The sequence below is a fragment of the Columba livia genome, chromosome 3 (assembly GCF_036013475.1).
Source record: "Columba livia isolate bColLiv1 breed racing homer chromosome 3, bColLiv1.pat.W.v2, whole genome shotgun sequence".
Taxonomy (NCBI): Eukaryota; Metazoa; Chordata; class Aves; order Columbiformes; family Columbidae; genus Columba; species Columba livia.
Genome location: NC_088604.1, coordinates 111,872,711 through 111,886,608, shown reverse-complemented (window position 1 = coordinate 111,886,608; position 13,898 = coordinate 111,872,711). Strand labels below are relative to the sequence as shown.

Below are 13,898 nucleotides of genomic sequence, written 5' to 3'. Positions count from 1 at the left end.
GCCTGTGATGACTCACGTATTAATGTACTCCATCAGAATAAGCTGCTATCTGATAAAAAGTGCTCACTCCAGATACAGAAGCAAGAGCTTTTAATTTTATGCAGAGTCTTTAGTGGAGGCTGGCAGTACCAAGAAGAAACTGGGTTAAATGCAGATATGTCTGCAGCATGTGCTCAGGAATGACTTAAAGCCAGGAGGAGCTCCACTGCCATTGCAGACATAGAGAAATAAACGCCTTATCATTTAAAATCAAGGGGAGATATTTCATATCCCTCTTTTATAGGTGTTTCTTACACTGTGGCAGTGTCTTGATGGAGTCTACAAAGAAACTGTCCTAGACAGAGCCACTGACGTCCACTACCCTGATCCAGCCACTTTTCCTTCCTGCAGGCCCTTTCTCACACAGGCAGTAGTGGCCTGGCTCATTCTCACCTTCAAAGGAAAATGTGGATATTGCTCTCCAGAGTCAGATCAGATACCCATCCTGCCCTGTATATTGTCTCTAGCAAGGTTACAGCATGTGAGGTGATGGCCCATGAGTGCAGAGGTGGGCCAGTCATCTGTCTTCTCTACATGGCTCTGATCCTGAGCTATGTAGATAGCTAGTAGATAGCATTTGGTTGACATGATAAAAATAACCTTCAAAATTGTCATAAGTGTTCATTTTGAAAGCTGCTAATGTCACCCTATAAAACTGCCATCCCATTCTGCATCTTTCTAAGCTCCTGTCTTGAAACATTTCTTGTGGTATTGAGTGCTATGCTCCACTTACTTACACAAGGCATGGAAATGTTTTCCCCACTATTGGCATGAAAAATTCAGTTTTAATATCCCTTCGCATCACTGAAAACAAGGAGAGCAGAAACTCTCCATCTGCTTTATCTGCAGTGTTTATTATTTTACGTATTTCTTTTATATCCCTTGCTTCCTCCAAGGGTTCCTGGGGGACCTGCCCCTCTAGTTACATATAATCATTATTTTCCCTCGTATTCCTTATGGATCCCAAAACCTTTTTCACTTTTCACTTGTAGTACAAGCTGAGCAAGGGTTTTCTCTGAAAGTTTCTGAAAGCTGGTGGTACCAGGGCCCTGCAAGCAGAGACCTTCTAAAGCACTACAGCATCCAAGGAAAGGAGCCCAAATATTACTAGAGATTACCCAGCTTTTACAGTACTTGGCTACTAGTTCTGCCACCGAGCAGTAGTAAACATTTCCTTACTTTTTGTTTCCTCTTGCATTCTCTCATATCTGGGAAAATGTTGAGCTACTTTGATCTTTTTACTGTTTTTCTACATCACAAACTCCACTGTTTCCCTTGTTTGTTTCCAGGAAGACTCCACAAGAGACTCCCAAACCAGCCTGAGTGTAGTAAAAAACCCTGTCATTCTTTTGTTGTCTTTCAAGAATGCCAGTTTAACTCATGTATCTGAAAAAGTAGCGGTAGAAAAAATTTCCTGGCTGAAACTACTGGGGATTGGAGTTGTTTACCTAGGAGACTCTTCGTAGGACTATGTCCCATATGCACAGGAATGTTTGTCGGTTTATGTCACTATGTATAGTGTTATGGCACTATAACACACTGGCAGTGCTGAGTCACATGCTCCTGCAAAGCCAACGTGGCCCTTGGCAATCAGTCAGAAGTAGAGATAACGCTACAGTCAGAAGACTTACCGTAAAAGCACACTTTACAGACATAAGTTGTACTCGAAGAGGTAGATGGTCAAGTGAACTATGGTTGACTGACTCACAATGTCCCCACCAAACACTACTGGTAAAGAAAAGGCCATTCTTATCTGCAGGGATCCATCAGCATGTTCAGGCTGTGAATACAAGAGTTCACAAGACCAGCCATGCTGTGTGCCTGGAGGAAGTTTGTTATGGCTTAAGCCAGCCTTTCTTCTCAAAGTCACTAGAAATCACCCCCGGAGTATCCTTTAGTCTGAGGGGAAAGAGATATCGGGCTGGCCTGGCATTGTTACTACCACTGTGGTGTTCAACCAAAAGATGACAGTCAGAAAAACATGCAGCAGGAGGTAACTGCACGTCTGTCACCCTTTCCTTCTGGTCCATAAATATTACAGAGCATTAGTTTATTCTTCCCAAGGGGAACAGAGGGCTTTGCTGATGATAGAAAATGCAGCAGAACAGTAACAACATTTAATTCAGAGATAACGTCAATGAAGCACAAGGTAGAAATCAAACAATTAAGGTAGAAAATCAAACAATTTTTTACTTACCCTGTGTGAGCAGATAACAAGACTCTCTTCATTGCAACTGAAAAACATTAAAGGTCATGGGGAAGTGCTTGGCTAAAAGGTCACTTCGAAGGTATGGCTTTCCCCTGTGTCTCTGGCACAATTAAACGTTGTGCATTTGAATGTACCTCTCTGGTGAAAGAGAAACACAGAGCTGAGGTTTTCAGCCAGATCAGTACTTCCTGGGCAAATGTCAACTGAAGGGTAGGTCCAGCTCCACATAAAGGTCATTTCATGCTAGGTGAGTGATGCATAATTTCTTTCTAAAGCTGCTCTGCGCAACTGACTGAGATTGATCTGGCAGGACATCTGCCCGATTAAGGTGAAGATGCTTTGAGACTGGAGGTCTGAACCCCAGCAGCTGAGCACTGCTGCACAGCTGGACTCGACTCCTGCTCAGTTTACAGCCCAGGACCAGACACATTGCAGCAGCAAGTGTATCAGCCCTTGGCTCATCCAAGGGAGGCACAGAAAATGGTACCCATGCTGCAGCACTCACCTTCAGCCTCAGGCTGACCCATAGGGCTAGGGAGGAGAAACTCCATTTACCACTGAGGCTGTGGGAAGGGCTTTCCCTTCTCAAACAGCTGCTCCTCTGCTGGGGACTCCCTTACTTTTTGCCTTTCCCCTCGCTTCCCATCTGTCACTTTGCCAGTGGAAAGTGGTTATGTACGTACTCCCGGGTCCTTTTCCAGAAAGTCAGACTACCGACAGCAAACAATGAATTTGCTTTGGGCAAACCCAGATTTTCCATCTCAACTTGAGAGTGCTTGAAGGAGCCATGGGGACACCCCCAGCCAGCCCTGAGCAATGACAGGCAACAAGGCAGGAATGCCATCCTCAACGCACATGGCCAAGGAAATTTGTCTGAGACAAGGGCGAGTAACACAAACCTGAACTGCAATGGGGGCAGGGCTAACACAGCCTCTGTCCTTCCTCTGATGTCACTAACTTTTTCCACAGGAGTGAATTCTGCAGACTCAGTCTTTCTGCAATCTGCATCTATATCCAGCAATCAGTTTTACGTTATGCTCTCACTTTATTGCAATTGTGTCATGTTTTGGGGATTAGAAGATAGATAGACTCCAACTAGTGTGATCCCCAAGAAAATAAACAAACAAACAAAACCAAACCACCACTTTTTCACCATGAAGAGCTTGTCAGAAGTGTGCCTGCAGTCTGAACACGGCTGAGGCTGTTACAGACAAAGAGATTTCTATTTCTGCCAGGTAGTGGAAAAGATGCTATGAAAATATTGTGAGTGACGTTTGCAGGTTGCTGCAGGGAAATTCCCTTTGGCTTATTAACAAGCATTTAACATTTAACATGTTTTTTTGTTGGTTGGGGTTTTTTTTGTTTGTTTTTGTTGTTTTGTTTTTTGTTTGTGTGTGTGTGTTTTGTTTTTTGGGGTTTTTTTTTTACTGCTTTTGCTGTTACAGCTGTCCAGTAAATGACTGTTTGAGCCGTGCTGAGCTGATATTAATCCTAGTACCTCAGAAAGCCAAAGGTGGTATTTTGAAGCACAAGAAAGTATATGTTTATTTTCTAAAGCATGTCTAGGAAAGGTATAATGCATGCAGAGAGAGTGTGCCAGTGGTGATGATGACCACTGACACTGAAGCCAACACCTGAGAGGTACCAGTAATAGTAAACTAGTATTTTGTTCTGGTAGTGCCACACTTTCAGGTCTTTAAACTCATTGTATAAATCAGTCACCTCTTGCAGGGTGAGAGAGGAGATCAGGTTTCATTGCACCTTCGCATGCAAAGCAGCAAATGGTGCTATTTCAGCCTACCTCAGCATCTCCTGGACTGTCACGCACATGGGAGCAACTATCAGTGGGCCAGGCTGAGGAGCCAGCACTTCCATCCGCATAGAAGCATGTCAAGCTGTGCTTTCAATAAGCTTTGCAATGAAAACCTCAGTGCTCTGTGAGTTGTGAGTCACAAAGCCGTTGTAAAAACTGCCAGGAATATTCTGATGCAAAAAAGCTTGGGATCCACAGCAGTAGGTTTAACTCTCCAGGCGTTGCAGGTTTAGTGTGTTAACTTGAATCAACAACAGCAACAACAAGAACACTCAAACATCCACGGGGGTGTGAAATGACCACCTCCAAAAAGAGGTCTGGAATGTTTTACTTGTTGGAAAACAGCTGTATTCATGCTGTAAATAAAGAGGGAGTAGAAGATGCTCCCCCTGCCCTCAATAAAACGCGATGTTGCACAACTAGGGTTGCCAGATGTGCAGGCTGTGGCTGTGATCATATTAGGGAAGGGTCCTGGGCTGATCTCCACCATGTAGACTGTGTATGAGTTTGTTTGGCTTTGTAGCATCAGGCCAGCCAGGGCCTCCAGAAAGGTAAAGTAATCACAAGATAGGCATCTTAAAATCCTTATTTGTGCTCCATGACATTATGCAATATTTCATAATTTGAAACCATGGGTGCATCCATATATGTGGTGGCCTAAGAAACTGAAATTAAGCAGTGAAAGCAGGAAAACTGCAGCCACAAATTTCCACTGGCCTCTAAGGCTAATTGCTAATCCTTCTACCTGCGTCTCTCAGGTGTTCCTTTCTGCAGTGTCTTAAGGTCTGCAGAGCTAACAGCTGACTTGAGCTCCACAACTCCACATCTGCATTGAGTCCTGCAAATACTTGTGACCCAGGATGTTCCGTATCTGGGTCCAAAAGCCACGACTTAGCCTAGCTCTCAAGTCCGTGCTCATGCAAGGTGGGAGAGTAGTCCCACTGGAAATGGCAGCCCAGGGGTGTGATATCAGCAGCAATGTTCAGGTGTGACTACCTGTGCCGGTCTTGCTGCTGGAGACAAAGCACCAGCAAAATACAGCCTTAAAGTGACACAGACACATGCAGTTCATCCTGTGAGCACAACATCCACATGCATGAAACCACAGCCTCTGATGTGGGATGTACAATGGCTTACTTACTTGCTTGCTTTAAATGTCCTGAATCTGGTTATCCTTTGAGATAAGCCTTTCACAGCCTGTGGTAGCAATGCTAGTGCCTATCTTTAGCCTGACACAGCCTTTTGCCGTGTTGAAAACTGACAGGAGGAATTAAACGGGATACTGCAAGCAAAACATGCATCTTCCCCAAGACAGCCAGTGTCTGGAATACAGCAAATAATGTCCTTAGTGCAGGGTTGTGTGGAGGACAAAACATCTCCCCAAGTCTCTTGTATTTTTGTCCTTCCGTTTATTTTTCTCATGTGCATATGTATGTATATTTCTCTCTTCTGCATCTACAGCTCATTTCTCCTTTGTAAAAACCCCAGCCTGCTGCACCGGTGACAGGGGCTGTAACAGCTATCAGCAGCTTTCTGTTGCCTTTAGTACAGGTGGCAAGAGAAAAGCTGAAGGCAGGAGCTTGCTACTTGGGAGAGCAGCGTCCTGCGCCAAAGGGTCAGGTCAGGCATGGCTCTCACAGAAGCCATCTAAGAGCCCCTGTGACCCCCAGGTACCTGACCCCAGCGATTGCTGCTTGGGATTTCCTGGCCCAGAGCCCGCAAAACAAATTGTATGCAACAAAGGTCTGTGAACGTAGACTACCAAGGAGTGAAAAACATGTTTGGCCCAGCTGAGGAGACACCAGTCTGGTGTCAGTGCAGGGGCAGACCCAGAAATGAGTTAGTCAGCAGTGAGCCAGAGTGTGAACCTGTGGATTTCCACATATGTGCATTTATAGGGCCTGTGGCCATGTGCTCATGTGCCTCTGCTCGTTAACGCAAATGGAATTCCTGCTATCAATTAATTAGAGCCTCCCTGTGTTTTGTTACCTTTTGCTGACTGCCGAAGTACTACAGCCGGGAATTTAAGTGTGTTTAAGGCACGAACAGGCATGAGGCTGTTATTGCTTAATTGCTACCTAACGTGTTGTTGTATTTCACCATCTTTTGTGGCTTGATGAAGAACTACAGGCCGAAATATAAGTCTGAACAAGTTACATAAGATGCCTACCTTGCAAATACTCCCCTCTCATTTCCCTACCTGCGAAGCCCTGACTGGCCTGATGCTACAAAGCCAAACAAACTCATACACAGTCCACATGGAAGCATGTGAACATGGTGGAGATCAGCCCAGGACCCTCCCCTGAGATGATCACAGCCACAGCCTGCACATCTGGCAGCCCTAGTTGTGCAACATCACAATTTATTGAGGGCAGGGGGAGCACCTTCTACTCCCTCTTTATTTACAGCTGTTTTCCAATAAGTAAAGCATTCCAGACCTTTTTTGGAAGTGGTCATTTCACACCCCGGTGGATGTTTGAGTGTTTTTGTTGTTCGTTCAAGTTAACACCCTAAAGCTGCAACCAGCCAGGGGACTGGTGGGTGTGATGCCTGATTTAAGTCCCTGAGCACGACTGTGGTCACCTGGCACAACTTCCCCTCTGCTGTGCGGTGCTGCGGCCATGGCAGGAGCAGCTGCAGTCACAGAGCCTGGCTGCTGCGACTCCCCTCCCCTGCCTGCTCCAAGGGAAGCCATGAGGCCTCCGTGGCCCTGAGGAGACCCTGCTCCCCTCAACAAGGGCACTGCTGGGATGCATTTGTGGGAGCCCATGCACTCCAGGATGGCAGCACCTTGGCTGTGGGGCACTTAGTGGGGACTCTTGTCCCTTGGGATGGTGGTGCTGTAGCTGTGGGGCACTTGTGGGGTAGAGAAGCTGCTAAATTAATGTATACTGTGATTAGGTTACAAAAGACGTACCCATCATTAACCAGTTGACATGGTAAATGCTTTTTGACCACCTGCAAAACGAGGGGATATTTTCCAAGTTTCAGATCCTTCTGCATGACAAGAGGGAGAGAGAAGATTAAGTGATATATTGTTTACAAGCTGTTACGTTTATTTCTCCATTTCAGGGGATTCTCAAATGGCAGCACCTTGGCTATGGGGCATTTGTGGGGCCTCTCAAGTGATGGTGCCTCTGTAACAGCGGCACCTCAGCCATGAGTTACGGTGTCCCTCACACCCCAGGATGGCAGTGCTGTAGCTGTGGGGCACTTGTGGGGACTCCCACATGGCAGCACCTCATCCACGGGTAAAATGGAGAAATAAAATTAACAGCAGAGTCAATTATACTGTTAAGCAGCATTCTTTATTTTGTCAGTGCTGGGGAGCACTGGGGATCATCCTTCATTAGTGCTCCAAAGACTGGATGCTGTTGTGTTGCTTATATTCACGTAATTATTACATATGCATTACAATTTTTGAAAATTTTGGAATACAGAACATCTGTATTAAGAAATAATTGACAGTGTTAGTTACAATTATTTCTTACTTACAGTACCTCTATTAATTATTAGCTAAATACAAACTAAGCACTCTGCTTCTAAACAATGTATCACTTAATCTTCTGCCTCCCTCTCGTCATGCAAAAGGATCTAAAACTTGGAAAATATCCCCTCATTTTGCAAGTGGTCAGAAAGCAATTATCTCACGTCAATTGGTTAATGATGGGTGTGCCCTTTATAACTTAATCACAGTATATGTTGATTTGGCAGCTTCTCTTCATGGGGCCTGCCAGCTGGCAACACCTTGGCTGTGGGGCACCCACGGGCCCCTCACGCCCTGCGATGGCAGTGCTGTGGCAGCGAGGCACTTGTGAGGACATTGAAATGCTGTAGCTGTGGGACACTCGTGGGGCCTCTCAAATGCCAGCACTTCAGTTGTGAGTCACACACGGGGCCTCCCACATCCTGGAATGGCAGCACTGGGCACTCGTGGGGACTCCTAAGTGGCGGCGCCCCGGCTCCAGGACACCGCGGGATGGCACTGGGAGTCACCCCCAGCCCGGGTCTGGGTGGCGGCACCTCCGCTCCGAGGCCGCCCCCACGGGCCGGCGCGGCTCCTGAGGGGACGGAACCGCAACCCTAAGCGCGGGCGGGCAGGGGCAGCCCCTTCCGCCGGCCGCGGCGGCGGCTCCTCCCCGGGTCGGCGGGGAGAGGCGGTGCCTGGTCCCCTCCCGCCGCCTTCGTTGCCGCCGCTCGGGCCGCTTCCTGCGCCGCGCCGCCCTGCGCGGGGGGGGGAGCGACGTGTCGCCGCGGAGGCGCTGGCGCCGCGCTAGGCCGCGCCGCCCGCCCGCCCGGCGCCGCAGGTAGGCAGGGGGAGTTCCCCGCCCGGCCTGCCGCCCGCTGCCAGGCCGCCGGTGCAGGTGCCTCCCCGCCTCCGCCCGCGGCTGGGGGGAGGGGGGATCTCACGGAGAGCGGCCAGGAAAGTTGAATTTTCCCGGGTGCCCTTTGTCTTTGCGGCCCGGGCGCGGTGAGGGGCGGCCCGGGGCCGTGTGAGGGAGAGGAGGGTGTGAGGGAGGGTGTGAGGGAAGGGGCGCCAACTTTGAGGCGCGGGGGAATGCTGCACCGTTCTGCGTTTTTTTTTTTCCCCTGCAAATTTAGGTTTTGTATTTCCATGGTAACCCCCCGGTGGGAAACGGGTGGTGTCTGAACTCCGTGCCCATCCCTGGCGGGGAGACGCTGAGTGTGTGGAAGTGCCAGGGTTAAGCCAGGCTTTGCTGGGCTGCCCTGAGCACGGCGGTCGCCGCCCTCCCTCATGCGGGCTCTCCCCTTTAGGTCACCGACGTGCCGTCCCCCATCTCCCAGGCCAGGTGGTTTTCCGTGAGATGCGACAGGGAGAGATATGACGACGGCCTCCCCGAGATACGCCCGGCGTGTCCTTGCTAAGGTACGTCTGGCTCCGTGCGAGGCGATGCCGTGCTCGCCAGGTGTGGATTTTGTGAGCATCTGGTGCTGGTGTGGGAAAGTAACGTTTGGGGCAGGTGCTTGGGTTTTTTCTCTGTAATGCTGGCATGTGACACCCATGTTAATGGCGACTGGGATGGGGAGAGCTAAAGGATTTGTTGGTTCCAAAAAATGTTTTTTAGGATTGTGGTGGTTCCTGGGTTTATAGACAGTCCTAAAACTGTGTGCATAGACAAATGTAGTTTCTTACCTTTCCTTACTGTAATTTTTCAAAGACGGTATGTCACGATTAGAGAAATACCCATATGTGTTTGCAAAATACTTATCTCTTGCACTTTCAACAAAAAATTAACTTTCTCTCTATTTGACTGTCCAGTTTTGGACATAGTATTTTATTGATTCTCCTTTCCTTTTCCATTTTTCTTAACTTTTATCAGTACTTAGGATTTCTGTTACAGACCATCGAGTGATCCCAAACATTTGAAGTACCTCTTTTAAAGTAAATAAAAATATTTACTTGCTTACTGATTTGCATGTATGCTTTTGAGAGCTCTAAGTGCAGGTGGTGTCTTGACTTTACCGTCTTACTCTATCTGATGGAGTCCTGACCAAGAAGTCGTCCTATGAACTTCTGTGCAGCTGTGCAACCACAGCTGCTTTATGGCCCTGCGAAAAAATAACTAAAAAAACCTGACTGCAGTATGTTAATTGTTGTGGCTGCAGCAGTTGCTACTTTAGCCTGAGAGCCAGTGTGACTCTTTCCTAAACTGTAGTGTAGACAAAAGCTATAGTTCCCTTGAAATCCTCTGGGCATAGGATGGTGCTTCTGTTGGGTAGGAAAACAATGCCTAAAGTGAACTAGTTGACAGGAGATCTATGGCTGTCTAAGCAAAAGCTGCTGTGCATCGTGTGGGCAGCCTCACTAGTGAGGTCTGAAGGCATGCTGAGGAGCAGCTCTACCTCTCCCATCCCGTTTGCTGGCAACAGGATCCATTCTGGGTGTCCCTGTGTCTTCAGTACTGTCTTTCTCTGTAGTAGGAGTTGGCACATGTGGAGAATTTTTGCCTTCATGTTGGCAGCACAGACTTCACAGGAAGGGAAGCAGATGCATATTTCCAAGGTTGAACAGGAATATTGTTTGCCTGAGAAGTGTGAGGAACCACTAGAGAGAGCAGAGAATGCAGACCACAGACTTCCTTTTTGTCAGTTTGAGTGGCAAGAAGTTGGGAAATGGAATCATGTAGGTATCATTTCTTCTTTTGGGACAGCAGTTCTATGTAGAGGCCACTTCTGCTTTCCTTCTTCAGACTTTGGGGGAGATGAGGACCTGCGAGTTTTTCAAGAAGAGTGAAGGGCCATGAACATGTTATCTGGCTGGGAGACTCAGTTTTCTTTTGGTTTCTATTTTTGTTTAGCACTTTGTTTTGCTTATTCCACATTTTATTTTATGAATATAACATAGAGAAAGGGTGATCATGAGTGTATGTTCTACATATATGTGAGATATATATATGTATATATATACACACATATATATGTATATTTTTTATATATATATATATGAAATATTTACCAGCATGTCTAAGACTTGTCTTCCCCATATTTTTAACTTTTTTTACCCACCTTATCTAGGTTTTTAAAAAAAAAAATCTAAGTATTTTTTTTTTCAAATGGTAAAGAATCTATAATATATTTCTGATGTACTCCAAAATGGCAGATCCATTTATAGATCAGATGTTCCAAAATATTCATCTTTGGATAGAGAAAAAGCTAGAGTATTTCAACTATTAATCTAGTTCTTAAATAAAGGAGCCACTTTGGACATGGGAGTGTGTTAGAGATTAGAGGTTGTTAGAGTTGGAGTAGCATATCTGGTATATTGTAATATGACAGAGAGTTCCCATCAGTTTTACACACTTATTGTATGCAGTGGTGTAAGACCTTCCTATTATTTTTTGGCATTCTAAATGTAGAATAACCATACTGTCTTCTGCGTTTATAGGAATATTTATACTCCTTGTAAATGGAAGCTATTTGAGGGATGTAAAGGAAGTGATGTGAATAGAGGTGATCCGTTTCATTTGAGCTTCTGTTGGGCAGGTAGTAATACCACAAGAACTATCAACAGACATGGGTGGCACCCTCTGGTGCTCACCGGGGTGATGTTTGGATGGTCTTGTTTGCTGAGTACTGGCCCTGCAGAGTGATTTACTGCCTCCCATCAGTGGTCTGGCATTCTGTGTCAACACCGCATGATAAGACTTGCTATGAGGTATGCTGTGCCTGCTTTTGGTTAATGCCTGGTCTCAGCTTTTTGCATAATGTCAGAACTACTAAATATTTTTATCTGGCTCTTTCATAGCTACTTGCAGTTTTTCAGGGCTTTGGTTAGGCTTCAGAAAGACATGATTCTCATGAAAAATCGCATTTTTAGAAAATTAGTTTCAGATTAACAGATTGAGCCTAACCCCAATAAAGATACCAAGTGGAGAGCCTGCACAAGGAAACTTGCTGTTGATGCGAATTGCTGCCGTCTTCTGTCAAACCCCTGTTGTAAAGTCAGGACCTTAGTGTTACGATTTTTGCTGTGGCTGGTGCAGTTCTTCTGCCTTCCCTCAAAATGTCACTACTCTGCAGTCTCTGCTTTTGACAGACTTCTAGCTGAAATGCCTGACAGGGCTTCTTGATCTTTGTTCAGATGCATGTGCCTCTGTGGAGCTATACAAGATGCTCATATTTCACCATTTTCCAAGGGGATAATGCACACTGTAATGCTGATGCCTGCAAAAACGAGTACAAAGTAATTTCTCATCTTGTGTGATAGTGTGGGAAACTAACCACAAGGCACTTTCTTTTCTGACATATATTTTTACTGCTTTGTTAATTGTTTCTGTGTGATTCTGCCACCCCTGGCATGGAAGAACTTGGTGCATAATGACCTAAATATCTGTAAGAAGGTCTGTTCCTCCAGCACAGAATCTGCTTTCCAATTTCAAATTACTGTTCATCACTTGGAAGTTAGGTTTCTGCGTTTGGTACATTGGGTGTATCACAGATGTTTCATTTAATCATTTTATTCAGTACCTGAATAATAGTGAAATACTAGTTTTAAGATAGTTTGTCTATAGCGAGATAAATTGCTTTCCAATTTTTGACAAAGTGTTTGTGCATTGTACATTTGTAAATTATTCTAAATAACGCGTACATGCATTCAGATAATGATATGTTGTTCAGTGATGGGGCTTTTTGGGGTGATTTTTTTCAGAGGATCTGATTTTTGTATTTAAAGAAGTGAAGCTCAGCTAAAGTTTGGTGTGTAGGTTTTGTTTGTTGGGTTTTTTTTAAATTTAGTGCTCAGGTGACTTCAGCTGGGGAGGACAAAAGAAAATGGTTTGAAATACAATAATATGAAAATCTGATGCTGTTTTACCATGGCCTGGTAGTTGACCCACAGTGCTTTGCAGTGGGCTTGCAACTGTCTTGTTCTTTCTTTGTAGTCAGATTACTTTTTTCTTTGCCTATTGCCATGCGTTGAGGAGAGGGTTTTGAGATGGCATTATGAAAAAGTCAATATAAGGGGAGAGTGGTGGCATAACTCGTTCGGCTCTACAAGTGCTTTTGCTTTTTCACAGTCCTCATTATGCAGTTTGCTGAGAAAGTAGCACAGTCTGGCTCAGCACTGTCCAAGGAATTACAGGGTATGCTGGATCGTAACAGCGTGTGTGGCTAAGTAGGGCTGATGAGAAATGGAGGTAACTCATATATAGCTTCCTTGTGAGGTTGCTTTCATCCCAGCAAGGCTCATCTATATGGTCATCACTCACGTTAACTTTACAGACAAGGTACAGCCTCAGCGTGGGGACACGAGAATTGGGATACTATTAAAAGATGTGCAGGATGCACTGAAATACATATGTGCTTGTGAATACAAATACATGTATACTTATGAGGCTTTCAGATTGGCCAGGTAGACACAGACTTTTCTCCAACTTGTTTAAGGAGGTTTGATGCTGAAGTGTGCACTGAATGTAGATGGCCTGCCATAGGGGCAAGTCATAGCTGTCCTCCCACTCGAGCCTCATCATCACCCTGACATTCATCTGCTTTCTGCTCTGAAACCCCAGGATGAAAATAGATGTTCAGAAAGAGCTTGAGTTAGCAGAACAGCTTCCGCAGCTTTAACCTCATTCTCTGAAACTGCTTAAACATTTCTGCTGAAAGCTAACCTTCTTGGGCTTCCCTGCTGAGAGAGGGATGTCTGTCTTGGGCCACAGGGGCAAGTGTGGAAATTTTAGTCTGAGAAATTAGCTGGTTGAAATAAATTAAAAGCTTGTGTTAGTCCAGGCTGGTTCACATTGTCTTAAAAGGAGGTGTGTACTTTGTTCATACCATGGTTTCCTTGTCACAGGGTTAAATCCTGCTGATTTAACAAAAAGATCTGTATAATGGTAGAGTGGGAAACCTAAACTTTTGAAAGCAGATTAAGTATATTAGACCAATAACAGCGTGTTGTTGGCTGTCGAGGTCCTGGAAGGAATCCCTTGTGCATTTTTCTCTCTTAGTTATGTTTAAGGTGTCCTTTTCCTTAGTGTAAGTATCTCTGGTATTTACCACTTCTAGAAATCTGAAATATTTTGCTGTAGCATGACTTGTGGGTGGCCTCTTGTGGTTTTCTGTTTCAAAGGGTGTTGGGTAACCAAAACGGTACTTTAAAATGTTTTGATGTCACTCTGTTGTTCCCAGACAAAGCCACAAAAAGGAGAAGGGACTTCACCATGCTGTTCATTTTGACCAAGAAAAGCTCATTTTGACAAAGAAATATCTCCTTACCTTTGGGATGCATAGTATAGCTCTTGAAAAGTACATAGTGGTATCCAAGTGTGGCTCATCATGGACTGTGTGGAATCCTTAAAGGAGAAGTTGCTCAGTGTT

The 13,898-nt window shown here is 45.5% G+C and overlaps 1 protein-coding gene across 4 annotated transcripts in view; it reads left to right on the top strand.

Moving 5' to 3' along the window:
- Positions 1–8,214: 8,214 nt before the first annotated feature.
- VPS54 (VPS54 subunit of GARP complex) overlaps positions 8,215–13,898 on the top strand; it is a 51,385-nt gene continuing 45,701 nt past the window's right edge. Inside the window, exons 1-2 of one of the 4 annotated variants that reach the window (XM_065059241.1) lie at positions 8,215–8,368; positions 8,838–8,949. The gene's annotated coding sequence lies outside the window, so the exon portion shown is untranslated. Of the gene's footprint in view, positions 8,369–8,403; positions 8,426–8,496; positions 8,533–8,837; positions 8,950–8,970; positions 8,990–13,898 lie in introns of those variants that run through there. The other 3 variants (XM_065059243.1, XM_065059242.1, XM_065059244.1) reach the window with 3 other exon arrangements.